This window comes from Phascolarctos cinereus, unplaced genomic scaffold (genome assembly GCF_003287225.1).
Source record: "Phascolarctos cinereus isolate Bilbo 61053 unplaced genomic scaffold, phaCin_HiC Scaffold_3;HRSCAF=262, whole genome shotgun sequence".
Classification (NCBI taxonomy): domain Eukaryota; kingdom Metazoa; phylum Chordata; class Mammalia; order Diprotodontia; family Phascolarctidae; genus Phascolarctos; species Phascolarctos cinereus.
The window spans coordinates 243,352,041-243,371,907 of NW_027555736.1; the positions used below are offsets into that span (position 1 = coordinate 243,352,041).

General features: G+C 37.4%; 1 protein-coding gene across 3 annotated transcripts in view; it reads right to left on the reverse strand.

Annotated features, from left to right (window-relative positions):
• PPP2R5E (protein phosphatase 2 regulatory subunit B'epsilon) overlaps positions 1-19,867 on the reverse strand; it is a 163,756-nt gene that overhangs the window by 122,835 nt on the left and 21,054 nt on the right. The window contains exon 1 of one of the 3 annotated variants that reach the window (XM_020986509.2): positions 14,536-14,560. The exons of the other annotated variants lie outside the window; for them this stretch is intronic. The gene's annotated coding sequence lies outside the window, so the exon portion shown is untranslated. Of the gene's footprint in view, positions 1-14,535; positions 14,561-19,867 lie in introns of those variants that run through there. 3 annotated transcript variants of the gene reach the window in all.

Here is a 19,867-nt window from a genome sequence, read left to right on the forward strand (position 1 = left end):
AATCAAAGGCTACTTTCTCCTCCCTGAACTTACTACCCTTGGCCAAACAGGATAAATTCAACAGAATCAGAGCAAACAGATGTAAGATATAGGGGAGGCAGGTTTCAGCTCAACATTTTTCTTTCTAAAAATTAGCGTTTTCCTAAAAGGTAATGAGCTGCCTTGGTTGAAAAAGCAGGATCCTAAATGACTGAAGGTCTTCATGTAGAGTGACTGAATGACCTCGTCAGGGATGTTTTAAGATTTCAAGCTTCTGTTAAGATCTGGTCTATATGACCTCCAAGGCTCTTTCTGAAGCTAAGAGTCTGACATAGGATAATACAGATGGTTGTAAAGTAACTGCTATACAAAAGAAGCTAAGAAAGAAATCTGAGAGAGATGCCTGAGAGAACTCACTTGTAAGATAAGCCACTCTCCCCTATTGTATTTCTCTTCCCTAAAGCCACAATACTGGGAAGCCTGCCACTGAGCAAGCTCACTTCTATTCTGATAAAATATCCAATATGTATATCTAATGCTGTGCCTTGACTACGTTGCCAAGTCAGTCAATACACCTGATGACTATATTAGAAATAAAGTTCAGCACTTCTTTAACAGCTCCCTTATTAATGGCAAACAAATATGCTTTGTGAAACCATATATCCCAACCCTATTTATTATTAAGGGAAAAGTGAAGGATAGCTTATATTGCTAAAGCTATACTTTAAAAAAAAAACTCTACGTGATTCTTCTAGGCATCTTGGTCATAAATTCTGCTAAATGTTGGGCATATAGGGAACAGCCAATGTGGCCATTTAAACAGTGAAATTCCCTGAGGTTGCAAGATATTTTAATGAAGAAGTGTTATACTTTAACATATCATCACAGAATTATAAAATCAGAGTATAAAGAGACATTAGAGATCATCGAATCCAGCCTTTATCCCAATACAGCCAAATCTTGGGGCTAAACTATGTACTGATTTTAAATTACACACCTCTGATTTCAAATGAATGTCATAAGAAAACGTGCATTGACTGTCCATTTCACTAACTTCTTGCAATTGCAAAGAATATTAAATACCCCAACATTATATGATCAAAAGAAAAAAATGGCCGGTATCGAGTAGATGAGTCAATTAGCATTTGTTATGTGAAGATCGCATATTTTTTTCCAGTGAGAACACATTTCCAAATTACAATAAAATAATATCTTAATTTCCATATATAAGCATCCACAAAAACTTTCCAGAAGGGTATCTAATTAAAAAAGATGTGGAACTACACATATGGACAACTTACACTTAAACAATCGATCAACAAGCATTTATTAAACATTAAGGGCCAGACACTATTCTAGCAAAGGAAACCAGTATAACTGAGTTAAAGAATGGGGGGGTGGGGGGCGTGGGGGGGAAAAGTATCATGTAAGAAGACTGGAAAAGGAAAAGTAGCTGTGCAGGCCAAGTCATTGAGGGCTTTGAATGACAAATACAAGATTTTATATTCAAATAGTGTAGATGATGGGGCAGTTAAGCAGTGCAGTGGATACAGCACTGGTCCTGGAGTCAAGAGGACCTGAGTTCAAATACGACCTTAGACACCTAACACTTACTAGCTGTTGACCTTCGGCAAGTCACTGAACTTCATTGCCTAGCAAAAACAAACAAATAAACAGCGTAGATGAGAGGAAGCCGCTGAAATTTACTGAGTAGCAGAGCGACATGGTTGGATCTGCACTTAAGGAAAATCATTGTGGTGGCCAAATGGAGGATGGATTGGCCTGGGGACAGAGTTGGGCCAGACAGGCCAAACAGCAGGCTACTGAAATAGTACAGATGTGAGGTAATGAGGACCTTCATCTTACTGAGGTGCAGGAGGTATAGAAGAGAGAAGAGGGCATTTACTACCGAGGTAAAATCAACAGATTGGATATGGCAAGTGAGCGAAAATGAGTGGTCAAGGATGACGACTTATGTTGTGAGGCGGGGCGGATGGTGATGCCCTTGACAATAACAGAGAAGTTCCGAAGCGGGAAGGGTTTGGGGAAGGTGGGAGAATTTCTGTGGGCTACAGATAGTCAGGGTAGGAAACACAGAGGAAGTAAAATTTGAGTTAGGCTTTGAAGGACAGACAGATTTCAGAGAGAAAAGGAGATAAGGCATTCGAGGCTAGGGAAAGGAGAACTGAGCAACCAACAACAGCATATTCAAGGCTGCAGTGAATAGGTAAGTGTGGGAGGCACAGAAGATGCATACTAGAGAATAGAAAGTGATAAAATTTAAGTCAGATTATGGAAGATCTTGGATGCTAGCCTTATGAATTTAAATTTGTAGGCAATGGGGAACCATGGAAGGTTTTTGGACACAGGAATGACATAATTAAAATGGTAAAATAAAATATTCTAAAATCACTTTTTAAGTACTGTACTTTTAAAAGATATTGTTTTAAGTCTCAACTTTGAAGGGAAAAAATTATATTTTATATTATAAGTCCAATATGTAAAAATAACATACATAGAAAATGAACTCATTTATATATTACAGTTTACAAAGTATTTTCTTCATGACAACTCTAAAGTTGGATGGGTATTATTATTTTGATTTTAGAGATGAAGAAAATGAGGCTGTTAAGGATTAGCCTATAGAAGAAATATAAAGATTAAAAGGGATAGAGGTAAGGAAGGTGTTAGAAACTAGGTGGAAAAAAACATCCTAATTCACACCAAAAGCATGCTAAGAACATTTTACTTCAAAAGGCAACAGTTGGTTGGAAAATTCTGAGGTCTGGATTTATTTACTCAGCAATACCAAATTTACATGTCAATTACCATGGACCAGGGAAGGCTCAATTCCAAAAGCTTTTTATATACCACAACCACTCTAAAATGCTTCCCATTTTTCTTCCAAAATGAATGGTGACAGCATGATGTAGTGAAATGACTACTGGATCTGGAGCAGATGACCCTGGTTTAAGTAATGGCTCTGTCACTAATTGTGCAACCTTGAACAAGATAATTAATTTCTCTTGAGTCTCAGAATCCTCATCTAGCAAAATAATGATAAAGAGTTTGTGGTAAGGAAAGACATAGAAATGTGAGCTCTAGGTATCACAATAGGCAGGTGCAGATTATTTTCAATGTAATTTTGATTAGACAATATTCTTAGACAATAATTTGATTAGACAATATCATAAACATTAAATATCTCATTTCTTTATAAACCACCTCAGTTTTTTCTTGGCAAATAGAGTTCTTAAAAGTCAACAGATCTCCACCGAAGCAATTAATAATCATACTTGCTGAGCACCTGTAATGGTAAGTAACTAGAGAAATACATGTTTCCTGTCCTCTTGAGCTTGTAATTTAGTCAAGGCAAGAAGATAAATATAAATGAAATGACAACAAAGTATGTGATTTCTTGAATTAAAATACCAAACTGTGATATATACTATATATGATGTAAGGGTTAAAAGAGAGAAAGATCCAAAAGTCTGAAGCAATCAGAAATTCAACCTCTCCGATCTACCTATGGCATCTAGTACTACTAAATATGTCCAATCACTCTCTCACATAACAGCACTTCACAAATTTGAAACTATCACTAGCACTTTTTAAGGGCTGTTTTCAGTTATGGATTGGACTAATAAGCCTCTAAAGCCTTTACAACTCAAGACGTTCTGCTGCACTGAGAAGGTGAGATTTTTCTCAGTAGGATTTAAAGTTGGATATCACTTAGACTTTTCAACCCAAAGGTCTAAAAAGGGAACAAAAGTGCATTCAAATACATAGGATCCTAGAAATAAAAAGAAGCTTGGGAGTCATTTGGTCCAACCCACACTTAAAACATGAATCAGTCTACAATATCCCCCAATGAGGGATCATCAAACCTTTGCCTAAAAGGCCTCCAGTGACAGGGAAATTCACTATCCCCTAAAATTCTATTTTTGGATAGCTCTAATTATTATAGAGTTTCTTATATTTGTATTATATTATACATAATTATTTGGAGTTTTTTATGATATTCTTATAGTCAATACTTCTTATATTCTACCTCCTTTGATCTTTTAACTAGTTCTACTTTCAGAAACCAACTTTCTACTACATAACAAGAGACTTTTCTTCTATATAACCCTTCAAATATTTGAAAACAAACTTATAATTCCCAGAGGCTTCTCTTCTCTTGGCTAAATAACCCCAGTTCCTTATATGGCACAGTTTCAACCATCCTCACCATATTGGTCACCCTTCTTTATCAATACTCTAGCCTATCAGTGTCCCTCATAAATGAGGTACCCAGAACTGTAACTCTAGATGCTGTCCAACTAGGGTAGAAACTACAACCTTTCTCATTCTAGATAATATATAATTTTTTTTATTTATTATGTCACCTCTGCACCTCCTTCTCCTCAACCAGGCACATACAGTAAGTCCTCATCACTTCACACCTGTACTATTTCAATATCCTGCTAAGTGCTCCGCCTGCCATAAGCCTTCCCACTCCAACCCATTTTTAAATCACATGCATTTTCAAATATATTCCTCCTGATTTCCCCACCCATCATGGCTTCCTTTGGAACAAATTTCTTTTTTTAATAAGAAAAACAGTTCAGCAAAATCAACCAATACTTCCATCATATCTGACCATTTATACACTATTCCATATCCAAAGCTGCCCACTTTTGCAATGATGGGAAGGAAGTGCTTTTTCTCAATTCTTCTCTAGGGCCAGCCTTAAAGATGCTATCTTTTTATTACCATGACCTATATATGCATTCCCTCTTTTTGGTTACCACATACCACTATTGATTTGTCTTGTGTTTGCTGTCTTCTAAAGCCCCTAGGTCTTTTTCCACTTGAACACTGTCCTTTTTCAGTACAGAGACTGATCGTTTGTCTCTATTCATCTAATTAACTTATGCCCATCATTCTCATCTCTAGAGATACCTCTGGATCCCAAGTATGTTTCTTTTAACCTTTAAAGGAATGATCTGTGGTTTGTCCCATGCTGTTTAGTCTCCCTCCCCTACCCTTTATACTCCAGGAGGCCAAACAGAAAAATGGCAACAGCAGTCAATAACTCCATAGAGACAGAGGTTACACAGGGCTGTGATCAGAGAAAGAGCTAACAACATAAAAGGGGTTAATCTTAGAACCAGCCTCTCTTTCTTGGATTTTCCCCTATACCAAAAATGCCTCGCACTCTCTGCTCACCTCAATGTTTGTACAAGAGTGTGGGAAGTATATATTTTTCTGAGGATCTTTATGTAGACCCACAGAAGCCCATATTTTGGCTGCAACCTGAGGGAGAAAACCAATACTCCAGCCCAACACTGTCATTTTACAAATGAGAAAATTGAGGTCTAGAGAAATTTATAATTGGATACTTTATCCAAGGTCACACAACAGTTAGCAGCAGAATCTAGGTCTCTTGGCCCCATTTTTTCCTACCACAATTTTTTATAATTTTTTCTAAAGGTTGGGTAGGGTTTTCAAGAGATAGAAAGATAAAGCATCTCTAAACAAAAAGAACAATGTGAACCAATAGAGAATAAACATTTATGAAATGAAGTGAACAGATGGAACTGACTAAAGCATAAAGCTCTGCAGAGAACTGTGTGAAAAAATAATAGATATAGAAGAATAGGCCCAGATTACAAAGGTTTCAAAAGCCAGGTAGAAGAGCTTAGACTTGATATTATGAATTGGCAATAGGTAACCAGTGAAGATTTGGGGCATGGGGCTGACATAATGAAGGCCGGTCTTGGAGTTAGGAAGAACTAGATTCAGTTCTGTCTTTGACACATCCTAGCTATGTGACCATGGGCAAGTCACTAAACTTCTAGATGCCCCAAGAGACATCAGAACTAGAAAAACAGGAATACTACCACAGAATTATCAGATATGCTAATGATGAAAAAAAAAGAATACATTAATGATGAAAAAAAAGAATACGTTAATGATGAAAAAAGAATATGTTAATGATGGAAAAAGAATACATTAATGATGAAAAAAGAATACGTCAATGATTAAAAAAAAGACTACGTTAATGATGAAAAAAAGAATACGTTAATGATGAATTTTTTTCATTTTTCTTTATTTCTATGGAGGCAGTATGGTAAAGTGGGAAAAGCTCAGGAAAGATAAGGGTTCAAGCCCTGCCTCTGACACACTATAGAATAGCATCATAGTTTTAATTTAAGAGAAAAATTATTTCAGTTATAGTCAAGAAGACTTTAATTCAAATTATGCCTCTGACAGTTGCTAGTTGTATCTCCAAAATCAAGTTAATACCCTTATCAGTAAGAAGAGTATAATATCTGCAGTATCTACCTCATTAGGTTGTTGTGAAGCAATGGTTGTATCCAAAGGCAACAAAAAACATTAATCTGTGGAGAATCTGGTCATCTATCATGGCGCTAATGATTAGCATTTGTTTAAAAAAAATCACAATGAAGATAACTGAAACTTAAGCAGAGGATGAGGAAGTAAAACCATTTAACACTCAATGACTTCTACTCAAAGATAAGCATCAGGAAATATGGTAAAATAAATAAATAAACTGAAAATATGGTTCAAAAGTAAGAAGTATAAAAGACCAAAGACTTGCAGTCTACAAGAAAGCCTCATATTCATATGCAATGAATATTTTCTTCAAGAAGAAAGCCAAGAGCTGCTAGACATGAAGAGCACTGAACATCACCAAAGAATTTTTGAAATTGATATTTTAAACCAATGGGAAGTAATGAGTTACCAATGTGAGAGTCATTTCTGACTTAGCCACCTTTGTACACAATCAGATTATCAACATCTTAGACCTAAGATCTAAGACCAAAATGATCACCCAATTAGAAGGAGAAAAAAAATCAGAAGCTATGACATGTAATACAGGCAATGTCAGTAGTGTCATTAAAGCCCAGAGGTGGAAAAAGAGTCTCCTGGAGGAAAGGGCAGTCAACAGTGTTAGATGCAGAAGATAAGTCAAGAAGGAGACTGAGAAAAGCCCATCAGATTTGGCACTAGTAACTTCGGAGAGAGCAGTTTCAGTTTCATGATGAGGTTGGAAGTGGGACTGCAAAGGGCAAAGGCAAGAAAGTCTTGAAGGGGGGAAGGGGGTGGGGAGAGTGGATACACATAGTTTTTTCTAGGCATTTGATTGAAAAAGAGAAGAGAGACAGGATGGTAGCTTGAAGGGGACATCTGGCCATGTTTGAAGGCATCAAACCACTTTATGAGAAAGGTAGTAAGGTAGTAAAATTATGACTACCTCCATTTCACACACAAGGAAAATGATTCTCAGAAAGGTTCGGTGATTAACTGTTCACCGGTATCTTGCCAGTGCTTAGCAGAGCTAAGATACAAATCCAGGTTTTCTTATCTTAATTATTGTGTTTCTTCTTTAAGAAAAAAAAAACCATTTATTTTGTTTGTTTAAATATTATTTACCTGTGTTTTTCCTAGCACATCATGCTCACTCTCCAGGACCAGGTGAGATTAATCTGGTAAAACTTTGTTGAGGATACTGGGAGGTTTATGAGTGAGAAGAATGGAAAAAATATGATTTATCTCATAAGTAGCAAAAGGAAGGACGGGGGACATCTGCTTGTCCCAAGTAAAAAGTCTAAGCTGAAAATGTAAAGTGTATAGTAAGTGTGGAAGGGTGGAGAAAAAGGGTGTCAACACAGAGCTGACTGTCTAGGTTGGCTTCTATCCGTGACCAGGAGCTGCTACGGATTCTTAAAAGGGAAATCATAACAGCAGAAATCATGCTTGAGGAACACTCTTCTTTGATGTTAAATATTGTGATAGGGCAAATGGAAAAAAAACTTCAGAAGAAAAGTCATTAGGAACTATTGTATTCATCCAGGAATAGAGTAACTAAGGTTAGGACTTTTACAATAACACAGGAGTAGTATCACAGAAGTACAGGGGATGAAGGAGATTCAATATGAGAGAAAACTGTGTGATTTCTTCTCACAGCAAGACAGAGCCTCTTCTTCCTGTCCTAGACATAATCATCCTCAAAGTTGATATTTATATGGCATTTTTAAAGTATTCAGAGGACTTTACACATACTGTCTCATCTGAACCTCACACCAATCCTGTGAAGTACACACTCAAAGTACTTATGATCCTCTTTTTACAGAGGAGGAAACTGCCGTTTATAAAGGTTCAGTGACTCACCCAGGGTCACACAGCTATTACACACTGCTGGAGATGTGAGCACAAGTTCCTATGATCATAGATGGAAAGACTGAACTCATCTGGTCCCATCGTCATTTAAGAAGCAGAGGAAACTGAAGCCCAGGAAAGTAAAGAGGCCCGCCATTACTTAGCAGAATTAGGCCCTCCGATTACAAATCCAGCACTCTTTCCCCTGAGTGCACTTCCTCATCCTGACTCCTGCACAATACAATACTTCCCTGCCTTTAAGCCTTAAGTTGTTGTGGGGGGGGGGGTTTAATAGGAAAATCCTTTTATGAGCTCTTTGAAGGGCTCTTTACCCAATGTTCATAACTAATTTTTCTCTGGCTTCATTCCCAGCTTCCAGTAGGGGCAGGAACAAGAATGGTGACTCACTGGGCAATTGGATAAATTATGCCTCTTTGTTTTGCCCCCAACAATGCTAATTACACATTATCTATTTTTTCTTCAATTTCTTGACTAATATGTGGTATTGATCAACCTAATGATAATGTTCCACTAAAATCCCACTGCCATACCTTATTATGGCATGGAGGTGAGTGTCAGTGGAACCACAGCCCTTGGCTTGGCCTACAAAGCTGAAAGGGTTTCCAGTATAGGCCAAGTAAGTTGTTGGGGGTGGGGTAGTAGGGATGGTTGTGTGTTTTGTTGTTCAAGGATCAAGCTAGCTAAAATCTGAAGGGCTCAATCCCCTTAAAGCTGCCTACCAGACTCTAAGGGGGCCAAGGGTTGGGGAAAAAGGGAAGGATGAGAACTCAAAAAAATTTCAGCTAAGGGGAGACTTGTTGGTTGTTTGATGACCAAAACATAAACATCGGCAAAATGTTTTATAAACCTTGAAGCAACGTGTAAGTTAATTTCCACCAATTCCTGACTTTTTCTACTGAATAGTTTGACTATACATTGTGCCTATTCAAGAGCAGGAACACGTGCTGGCACACGTATGTGTACACACACACACACACACACACACACACACACACACACACACAGGTTTGTTTTTTGCTCTTTAACTTGGTGAAGAACCTTTCCAAATTTATCTGATCTAGGATAGCACAGTGGAAAAACACTCTGACCCTGGAGTTTGAATCATGACTGTGTCACCTCAGCAGCTTGACACTTCTTTGTGTCCCAGTTTCCTCATTTTTAATATGAAGAGATAATATCAGTATTACTGTACCTAGCAAAGAGAGTGTTGGACTTAAAATCAGAAAGACCTGGATTCCTATCCCAGCCATCTCACCGCATGCATCTATCAACCTCTCTGAGACCCAGGCAATAAGACTTATTTATTTTCCAAGCCCCTCTTAATTCCAGTACCTTCCCTCTGTTAATTGTTTCCTATTTTAGACTGTAACCTCCTTGAGGGCAGGGACTGTCTTTTGCCTCTTTTGAATTCCCAGCACTTAACACTACGCCTGGCACATAACAGGCGCTTAACCTATGCTAAATGATTGACTGCATCACCATCCAGGTATGAAAAGAGCTCACATAAGGACAAATAACAGATCCTTTAAGTGATTCTTAAATCACAGAGTTGTGAGGCTCTTAAATCTAATGTACATAAAGCTTTGAAACAATCAATCATAGTCATATCACAGATCAAACCATAAATGTCAGCTATCATTTCTCTTAGCAAGGCTAGTCAGTGGACGGAGTATGTAAATGACCTGAGCTGAAAGTCTCTGCTACTTGGTTAAGACCCATCACATTCTAAGTTCCACTGATAGAAACTTAGAGAAACTGGGGTAGCTCCCACATCATGATGAGGTGGGAATAACAGATCACCAAAAATTACAAATATTTTACATAAACTCACAAAATTTTATGTTTAAGTAGAAATAAAGTTTTTATTAAACAATAATGACATTCTAAATGTCCAAAGTTGTAACAACTGTTTTCATCCCCACTCTATCTCCCTCCACCTCCTCAAAAATAAATAAAATAAAAAATATAAGCCATATTTTATTTATCAAGGAAGACTAGTTAGTTATCATTCTAATGCTTTCTAGCAGGTGGACCTAGAAATTCATACTAGCTAGCTGGCAGTAAAGTGGTGGAATAGGGAAGAACGCTATTCTTTCTTTCTCAAACCAGGCTCCCAACTCTTTAGCCAAGCAGCAGATGAGTGGGAGAAAGGTAAAGCTAACTTACCTCAGGCAGTGAACCTTTCTCCAACATAAGCATCACCTCTGAGATTAGTTTTTGTCTTTATACTGCAATTCTTAAGACATCTGTTGATTACCGTGCAGCCCTGACTCCCCCAAAAGCTGAACTATTCTAGAGGCAATAACATTTAGGCATAGCATAACTATTTCTGGGGCTCCTTTAGGAAAAAAAAAATCCCTGTACCTCGTTCTGCTGAACACTGTGTGACTAAATACACATAGGGATGAGTCACACCAAACAACAAGAATTTTTTTTAAAAAAAGAGTTCTGAAAGAATTTACACCAAAAAAGGTTATGTCCAATTTCCTGTGCACTATTTGAAGGCGAATAAAGTACTAACCATTTTCTATTCACTTTGAAAAACAAACACCCCCTTACTCTAGAAATAGTGACTATCTCCCTTAGAAGAAGGTTAAAACCCTAAGCACAATCAAAAGGGCTCAAAAGCTTGACAGAACCATACCAAAATATATTTAGTGTGTTGAGGATCTATTTTGCTGAAGGAATGATATGAACATTCCTCAAACTACACAAGAGGAATGATAGAAAAATATCTATTAAATCAATTTCCTTATTTCCCATTATCCTGGAAATCAGTGGTTTTAAAACCCTGTCACTTCCATTTTTTAAAAGCCTCTGTCAATTCATGTGCAGAAGTACCTCCTATGTGAAAAGAATGGGAAAGACCCAGGGATGAAGAGTCATAGTCTCTGCTCTAAAAAGAGCATAGAAGAAAGAGATGTAAATACAAATGACTACAATAGATGTTAGGAAATGGTTAAGCAAACAGAGTACTCACATAGGTATTCCTAAGAGTTTCATAAAGTAGCTAGATGGCTCAATGGATAAAGAACTGAGCCTGGAATCAGGAAGATCTGAGTTCAAATCCAGCCTCAGACACTTAGTAGCTGTGTGACCCTGGAAAAGTCACTTATCCTCTGTTTGCCTTAATCCCCTGGAGAAGGAATTGGCAAAGCACTCCAATTATCTTTGCCAAGAAAACTCCACAGACAATATAATCCACAAGGTCACGAAGAGTTAGACACAACTGAAAAACAACAACAGATTCAAAAAGAGTGAGAGATCTCTTCTAGCTAGGGAAGAGAAGGCTAGAAAATCAGGGAAGGCATCTGAAAGTAAGTGGCAATAAACCTGGAGCTTCAAAGAAGATTTCAATACATAGGGGCAGCTAGGTGGAGCAGTGGATAAAGCACTGCTCTAGAGTCAGAAGGACCTGAGTTCAAATCTGGCCTCAGACACATAACACTTACTAGCTGTGTGACCCTGGCCAAGTCACTTAACCCTCATTGCCCAACTAAAAAATAATAATAATAATAAAAACAAAAAAAAAATTAAAAAAAAAGATTTCAATACATAGAGTATCCATGGAGAAGACAGGAAGAACAGGGTGTAGAACAGTACAGAGGAGAGAGAAAATATGTATAATACCTAATATGCATGCAGAATAGATGGCTGAGTGGATACGTATTGGATAGGCATTTAAGTGTCACTAAAAGCAAAAATCATGCAATCTCTCCTATTTCTCTTTTTAAGTTCAATAAAGTAGAATGCTGGCCAAATCTGACTTCTTGCAGCTTCCAAACACTGCACTTAGTTCTGGTCCTACAGTGCCAAGAAATGCAAGTCTAATCCCTCTATTTCTTGATGGTCTTTCAAATAATCAGTAGTAGAAGACAATATGAAATGTAATTTTAGAGTAAGAAGAGAGTGTCTAGTTCAATTTCTTCATTCTCTAGTTAACTGCGTGAGGATAAGTAACTTGCTAGTGACAGCCAAGAGTACGTTCATATAAGCTTACATTCATATGATGCTTATATTTACAATGTGCTTCCCTCAAAACAACCTTACAAAGAAGGTGATGTAATATGGGCATTATTATCTTTGTTTTATGGCTTCATCAGAAAGATGAAGTGATCTGTCCACTGTCACAAAGACAGTGTCAGTCAAAAATCTCACTTTAGTGCACCCCACACCACAGACCTGCCTGTCTTTTTTTTTTTCTAATATTGGCCACACATCTCTTCTGATATCTTTAACTGCTAGTTTCTTCCCTCTCAAACTACCTTGTGGTTGACTACTTTGGGTTTATTTTTTATTTATTCTTATTGTATTTATTTTGTTTTCTCTCCCATTAAAAAGTAAACTCTGTGTGTAGGCACTGTTTCATTCATTGTATTTTCACACCCTCCCCCCAATCTAGCACAATGAGAAGGGACTTAATAAATGCTTGCTGAATGATTTAAAAGAGGTCAGATTTAGTTTAGTAGCCTTCTAATTTATTAAGCAGGTCATGTGTTATGGTAAAACAAACAAATATACAAACTACCAGGAAACCAGAGTGCAAATACCAACTTCACAACCTACAACCATTATTTACTTACTACCCATTTTGTTACCTCATTTAAAAAAATAACACAGTTGGACTAGGTGATTTCTCAAGTGCCTTTCAACTCTAAAATAATATGATCATAAATTCTTGAAGTTTGTTGGGGTTTTTTTTAATGTTTCCTGGAGAGAAAAAAACAGCTAATGCCTTTACTTCCTCTTACCACCCAGCCTTTCCTTACTCTCCCGCTCCAACAACCTTGGCAATCTAGCTTTCATCCCTATAACCCAATTCATTAATAATTTGGAAGAGACAGTCTGAAGAGACTGCCAACTCCAGTGGTCTTTTTTCAGGTCACATTCCTAGTCTACAACATTTGACGACTCTGAACATGTGTTCCTTTCCCTTCTCTTGGCTTCTAAGCCACCCCATTCTCCTTTTTCCTTAGTGACTGTCTCAGGTCAGCAGATAGCAATCCTTCCTCCTCTACAAGCAAGTTAGAGGCAGGGGGATAGCAGCTAATACTGACGAGAGTGATGAAGGAGATGGTATCATAAGAAATCCAGGTTCCAATTACAGCCAGGAAGTGAGAAAAGCTGGTGATAACAGAGGCAAGCAGCTTCAGGACAGAAATTCTATACTGGAATTAAGCATAAGATGATGGGTGAGTAAATTAAATTTATCCTCTGGTCTACATTAACATTGAAGGCCAAATTAATGATTATGCATTATTTCTGTAGCTATCACTTGATCAAACAGATATTAACCCAAAAAAGGCACTCTAATTCTCCAAAGCGGGGCTAGTAACTGTCACATAACACTGAGGTACCAACATCTACAAAAACTATTTCTCAACAATAGAGAGAAGAAAATGTGTACAATCTTGTCCAATGCCTGACCACCTAGAGGGGCCTTGGTCCATTCAAAAACTTGAGCTTTGGCAAAAGCTACACGCACCTTTTACTCACTGCCAAACAACATGTACCTTAGCCTGCAGTTTAATATACAACTCTATAGAGTCAAAACTCTACCCTTTTAAATCTACCCTTTAGGCAGTATTAAAAAACACTAAACATTGGTAACATGTAGGCGGGTATGTGTGTTACATGTGTATGTAGATGTGTTACAACACACACACACACACACACACACACACGGGTCCCAAAAGTCTTAGTGCAGTTTCAAGCTATTAAAGTTTATTAAGCTTTTCAAACTATTAAAGCTTAAACAACACTAAGACCTTTGGGAGCCCCAGTATATTTAAAAAGGAATGAGAATGAGAAAGTCATGATATAAAAAGGACATTCACACCACATGTTCATATGAATTCCTTCTTCCTTCCAGGTCTGGTAAGAATTTGGCACATAAGTTTTTGCTCTTCAGTCATTCAGTCGTATCTGACCCTTTGTGATCCGATGGATCACGGCACACTACTAGGTCCTTTTATCCCCCACTATCTCTCGAAGTCTATCCAAGTCCACATTCACACAGGACACCTTCTTCCAACCTGAGGAGCTCATCTTCTGATGTCATCTCTTTTGTCATTTTAGTGCTGACTAAAGGGTTTTCCTGGCAAAGATACTGGAGCGGTTTGCCATTTCCTTCTCCAGTTGTCAGAACTCTCAACTATGATCTGTCTGTCTGTCTTGGAGTAACCCTGGACGGCATAGCTCCATAGTTTCATCGAACCACGCAAGCCCCTCTACCACAACAAGGTAGTAATACGGGAGGGGTTATAAAAGTACCAAAATTATTTATTTGACGGTTGTTTATTGGAGGTGGAAGAGAGAGAATCCCAGAAATCAGCCATCATCAAACATTAGTACTTTGTTACTGACCTGGTAACACCTAAACTAGACACATACAGAACCATCCAAAGAGAGAACTGGAACAAGGGAATTCTGAATTCTAATCCCAGCACAATCATAATTCATAAGTACACTATACAGGTTCTTATGCCTCAGTTTTCCTATCACTACCAATTTGGAACATAACTACTAATAACAAAAACTTCTATGGTTTACATAGCACTTTCACCGACATTATCTCCCTGCATATTTTTATGCTATTAAATTCAAAAGATTTCATTTTATTTATATAGCTTATGGGAGGAAATCACCATGGTAATAATTTCCTTGTCTATAGAAACAGAAGACATAGGAATCATGACATTTTTACCAGTGTAATAAATATGTAGTCAACTTAGCTCAAACACAATGAACAATGTTGGTACCAAATAATTAGATTTGAAATATACATTTTCTTCATTTCTATTATATTGTAAACTCCAAAAGTAGAAAGAAAAATGCTGAGTATAATCAGTCCAAGACCATTCTATTCAGGCAGTTTTGCACTCTAAAAGGCGAAGGAGAAGGAAGACAGTTGTTTGGGTGCTCCTTGGGAGGTGAGTGATGTATGAAAAAAAAAGTATCAATAAAAAAAGAAAATGAATGGTTAGGATACTAATTTTAATTCTTGGTGAAGAAAGAATTAAAAACATTTTTAGATAGCTAGCCCTGAAGACCATATTTTGCCATGTTTGTACAACAAATCTACATTTTCTGAATGCAATTTTGTACTTTTAAGATAAGAATCTAAGAGAAATTTCTAAAAACCACAAGACATTCAAACTCCAACCTGCTTCTATAAATAACATTTTTCAGCAAACATTTTGGTTGTTTTTAGATCATTCAATCCATCTACTTAATCACAGGTCTCAAGGCCATAGATACTTTACATATTCAACTAAATCTTTAATTTTTGTCCAGGTAGCATCTGTCAACCTCCTAACTGCATTTAGTAACCACCCACCACAAACTGTGGAAAGCAGACTCTCTACTGATGCTTCACAGTGATGACGATGACGGTTCAGTGTCATTACCCCTTCCTGCTGACTAATTCACCACACATGGCTGCAGATCACACAGGTACCACACAATGCATTAAAAAAAAAAATCCATCTTAACACAGCTGACATTCAAGAATCCAACAACATATGGTAAATTGTGTTCAAGAAATCACACAACCTGGGTCCACTACAAATATATGTTATCTAATCTTAACTAGGACCTCACTTCCACAGTCAAACCTTTTACTCTTCTCTAACTGGCACTCTTTCAATTCCCCACAGTTACTTATCCCTCACATCTCTTCAAGGCTCATACACTACCCCGACCCATTCAGCAGTGAACCTAGCCTCATCCTTCACAGAAAAAAAGTAGGTCATTCACAGTGAGCTTCCTTCCACTCCTCCCATACTCTACAACTGAAAACTCCTCATACTCCTCTTATTCTTTCCTCCTTTACTCTAAATTTTCTGATAAAGACATGATCCTTCTCACCAAGTCCAACTTCTCTACATGTAGCCTTGATCCATCACCTCCCATCTCCAGCATACTGCCTACCTCACTACCTTTCTAATCTTCAGATCTCTTGTTATATTCACTGTCTCCTTTCCTGTAGCCTACAAACATGCCCAGGTCTCCCAATCCTTAAAAATCTTCATCTGACCCTATCATCTCCTCAAGCTATCATCTTTTACCTTTTTGAACCTTCCTTTCACTTCCTCTTCTCACTCACCTCTCAAACCCCTTGCAATCTGGCTTCTGACCTCATTCAGATGGAACTGCTCTTTGCAAAGTTGCCACTGCTATCCTGGTGACATATTCCAATTGCTAATGTTTTTCTGAGAACTCATCCATCTTTCCTGAATGCAGAATCTGGTATGCTTGACCATTCTCTCTACCTAGTTAAGATCTCATCTACTTTCCCCTGGTTCTCCGATCTCGCCTCTCCTCCATTTCCTTTGCTGGATCATCATCTATGTCACACCCATTAATTCTGGGTTATTTCACCCAATGCTATGTCCTGGGCCCTCTTCTCTCTCTATACTCTCTCAATTCTTAATCTTACATGCTATCATGATGCATTTAAATCATCTCTCTACAGATGACTCCCAAATGTATATCCACACCACACCTAGTCTTGAAAATTCAGGACTTTTATTTTTAAAAAAAGGAATGAATCTATATTCAGGGAGATTAAAGGTACAAGAGAGGGAGATGAAAATTACTGATAAAGCTAGAATCTAGAGGGTGTGGGATTAAGGGCACAAGTAAAAGAGGAAAATGGCCTTGAAGAAGAAGAAAATGCTCAATAACTAAATAACTCTAGTACAGACTCTAGTGGCATATTATTATTGCGCTGGGAGAAATTAACTCGTGAGGAATTCAAATTAATGTGGGAAAATGTATATGAACTGATGCAAAGTGAAAAAAGCAGAACCATGAAAATGAATATATAAAATGACTACAACAATGTAAAATAAAAGATCACTCAAAGAAAGTTGAGCTGACTGAAGCCAACAATGATTCTAGAAAAAAAAATCATGAATCATGACTCTTTTTAGAAAAGGGACATGGGATTATGACTGTTTTGGCAGTCACTGGATCATTTGTTTTTCTTAAAAATCTTTTCATTGCTACAAAGTAGAGAATAAAATTCCAAGGAAGTAGTGGTATATCCAGAAATTACTATATTATAGAAACAGAAATTAGACATCCAAAAATAAACCTAGGGCAGAAAACCCGCTTTTCATTCCAATACATATGACAAAGGAGATTTGAGCTACAGAGGAAGGAAGTCAAGGTAGCTGATGAGAGATAGCTGTTGTCTTCAGGAAAGAAGGAAATAACATTTTTAGGTGAAAATGAAGGATAAGATTGTACTTTTGAGTTTATAGAAAATAACAAGGGTTTAGACAGTAACTACCAGAAATTCTATAAACAATATATAAAACTTTTACAAAGCAACAGAAGTAGCAATGAGGACTCAGCCAAGGTTAACTAGGATAAATTTGTAGTGAACTCAGTTCAAAGTTTCACAACTTTCTCCAACAGCAGTGGAAATTCTAAAAATCATTATGAACTTATTTAACAAAGTATCCATTTTATCCAAGTAATCAGACAGCCCAATTCTACAACCCTTTTATTTATTTTGCTGGTACACGTGTGTTTGCATCCCAGATAGTGATAGATGATGTTGAAGAACAAGTAAAACATTTTGTCATTGTTATGTAAACCATCACAACTCTCAAGTTCCAAGCAAGCATAGGTACTAAATGAAACTAGTCACTTCACACAACTTTAGCCACCCACAGAAAGTGGCACAGACAATTCTCAAAAATTTAAATCACAATAGGTCAATAAAATTTAAAATTAGTGACAAAGAGGTAGATTCAGTTGAACGTATCAACGTTTTCGATGTTTTCAAAGATTTATTTCAGCAATCTCCACAGCAAGCAAAGAATGACCAATGTCTAATTAATGCAGCTAACTTGTGGCTTCACTACTACTCTGCATTTTAAATTAATGAACTTCAATTAATGCTGTCAATCTAGTTCTCAGCTTCCCAAATATCACCTTATTAATTATGTGATCTTAGGCAAATCAATTAAGCTCATCTATAAAAATAAAGGAGAATAATTAGATCAGGGATGCTAAACCTGAGATCTGCCAAGAGATTTGAAGGAGTCAATGGACTTGTATGGGAGAAAAAAAAAATACATCACTATTTTTACTAATCTCTAACTGAAATGTAGCATTTCCTTTGATTATAAAATTTTTAAAAATTTTTAATTAAAAAAAAATTCTTCTGCAAAGGAGTCCATAAGCTTCACCATCCTGCCTAAGTTTCAGTGACACAAAGAGATGAGAAATCCTGAATCAGCTTGCTCTCTGAGATCCTATCCTCCTCTAAATCTATGGTCCTATGATAAATTATTGAGAATTGAAGATTATTTAACACTGTGGAGCAACAACTATAATGTACATAGCTGAACGTAAAGATAAAGTATTGTTTTCTATTCTGAAAGAATTCAAGGTATTTTTAAATTTATAATACCAGGCTTATGTTTTAAATAGCAAAATTATAGTATAAAAACTAAATGGTAAATCAGAAAAGGATTAATAGATTGTGAATAAAGCTTCGCCTTAGTTCTTCTGAATCTCCTTTGATGAAGTATCATCACCTTCTCAATATCTGTGAGTGTACCTTAAAGCTCTCTCCTGTCCTGGGTCCCCTTCATTCTTCCATACTCTCTGACTTGGTAACATCATAAACTCTCATGGGATTAAATAATAATTTCTATGCCATTGGACCTGGAGTCAGGAAGTCCTAAATTCAGATCCCAACTCACATTTCTGGCTATGTGACTCTGGATAAGTCATTTAACCTCTGTCTGCCTCAGTTTCCTCAACTATAAAATAGAGACAATAACAGCACCCCTGCCTCACAGTGATACGAGGATCAAATGAGATAATTGTAAAAAGTTTTTAGCATAGTGCCTGACACATGTAGTTACTATATAAATGCTTTTTCTCTTCTTTTCTCTATGTCAATGACTCCTATATCTATGTATCTAAGCCCTACCTAGTGTCTCTCTTAAGCTCTGGCCCCCATTACCAATCGCCTGCCTAGATCAAGATTTCAAACTGAATGTAGCAGCATCTCAAGCATATCCACAACACACCCTCTCTAGAACTTCCCCATTTTTGTCAAAGGTGCCACCATTCTTCCAGTATCTCAGGTTTGTAACCTCAGTGTTTTCCTCAACATCTCACTCCCCTTCACCTTACACATTGCGTAAGCTGTCAAACCTTGTCATTTGTACCTCTCCAATATCCCTTGCATCGGATCCCTTCTCTACACTCACACAGCCACAATTCTAGTTCAAACCACTCGCCCATAACACTACAATAGCCTCCTTATTGACCCCCTTGCCTCAAGGTTCTCCCACATGTAATCCACAGCTGTCAAGACTTTCCTCAAGCACAGATGTGCCTAGGTCATTTTCTTTTTCAATAAGCTCTAGTGGTTTCCTATGGCCTCTAAGGCCCTTTACAACCTGGCCCCAACCTCCGTTGGCAGCCTTACTGCCCATTACTTCCCTCCACACCGCACGTGGTCCAGCTGAGCCAGCCTTCTTATTGTTCCTCATTCGTGGCATTGAATTTCTCATCTCTGCCACCCAGGCCTAGAATGTACCCTCCTTCTCATCTTTACCTCCTAGAATTCCTAGTCTTATTCAAGGTCTAGTTTAAGTGTTACCTTCTACATGAGGCCCTTCATGATCCCCTTGCCCAATCGCCTTATTTATATTTTATCTAGATT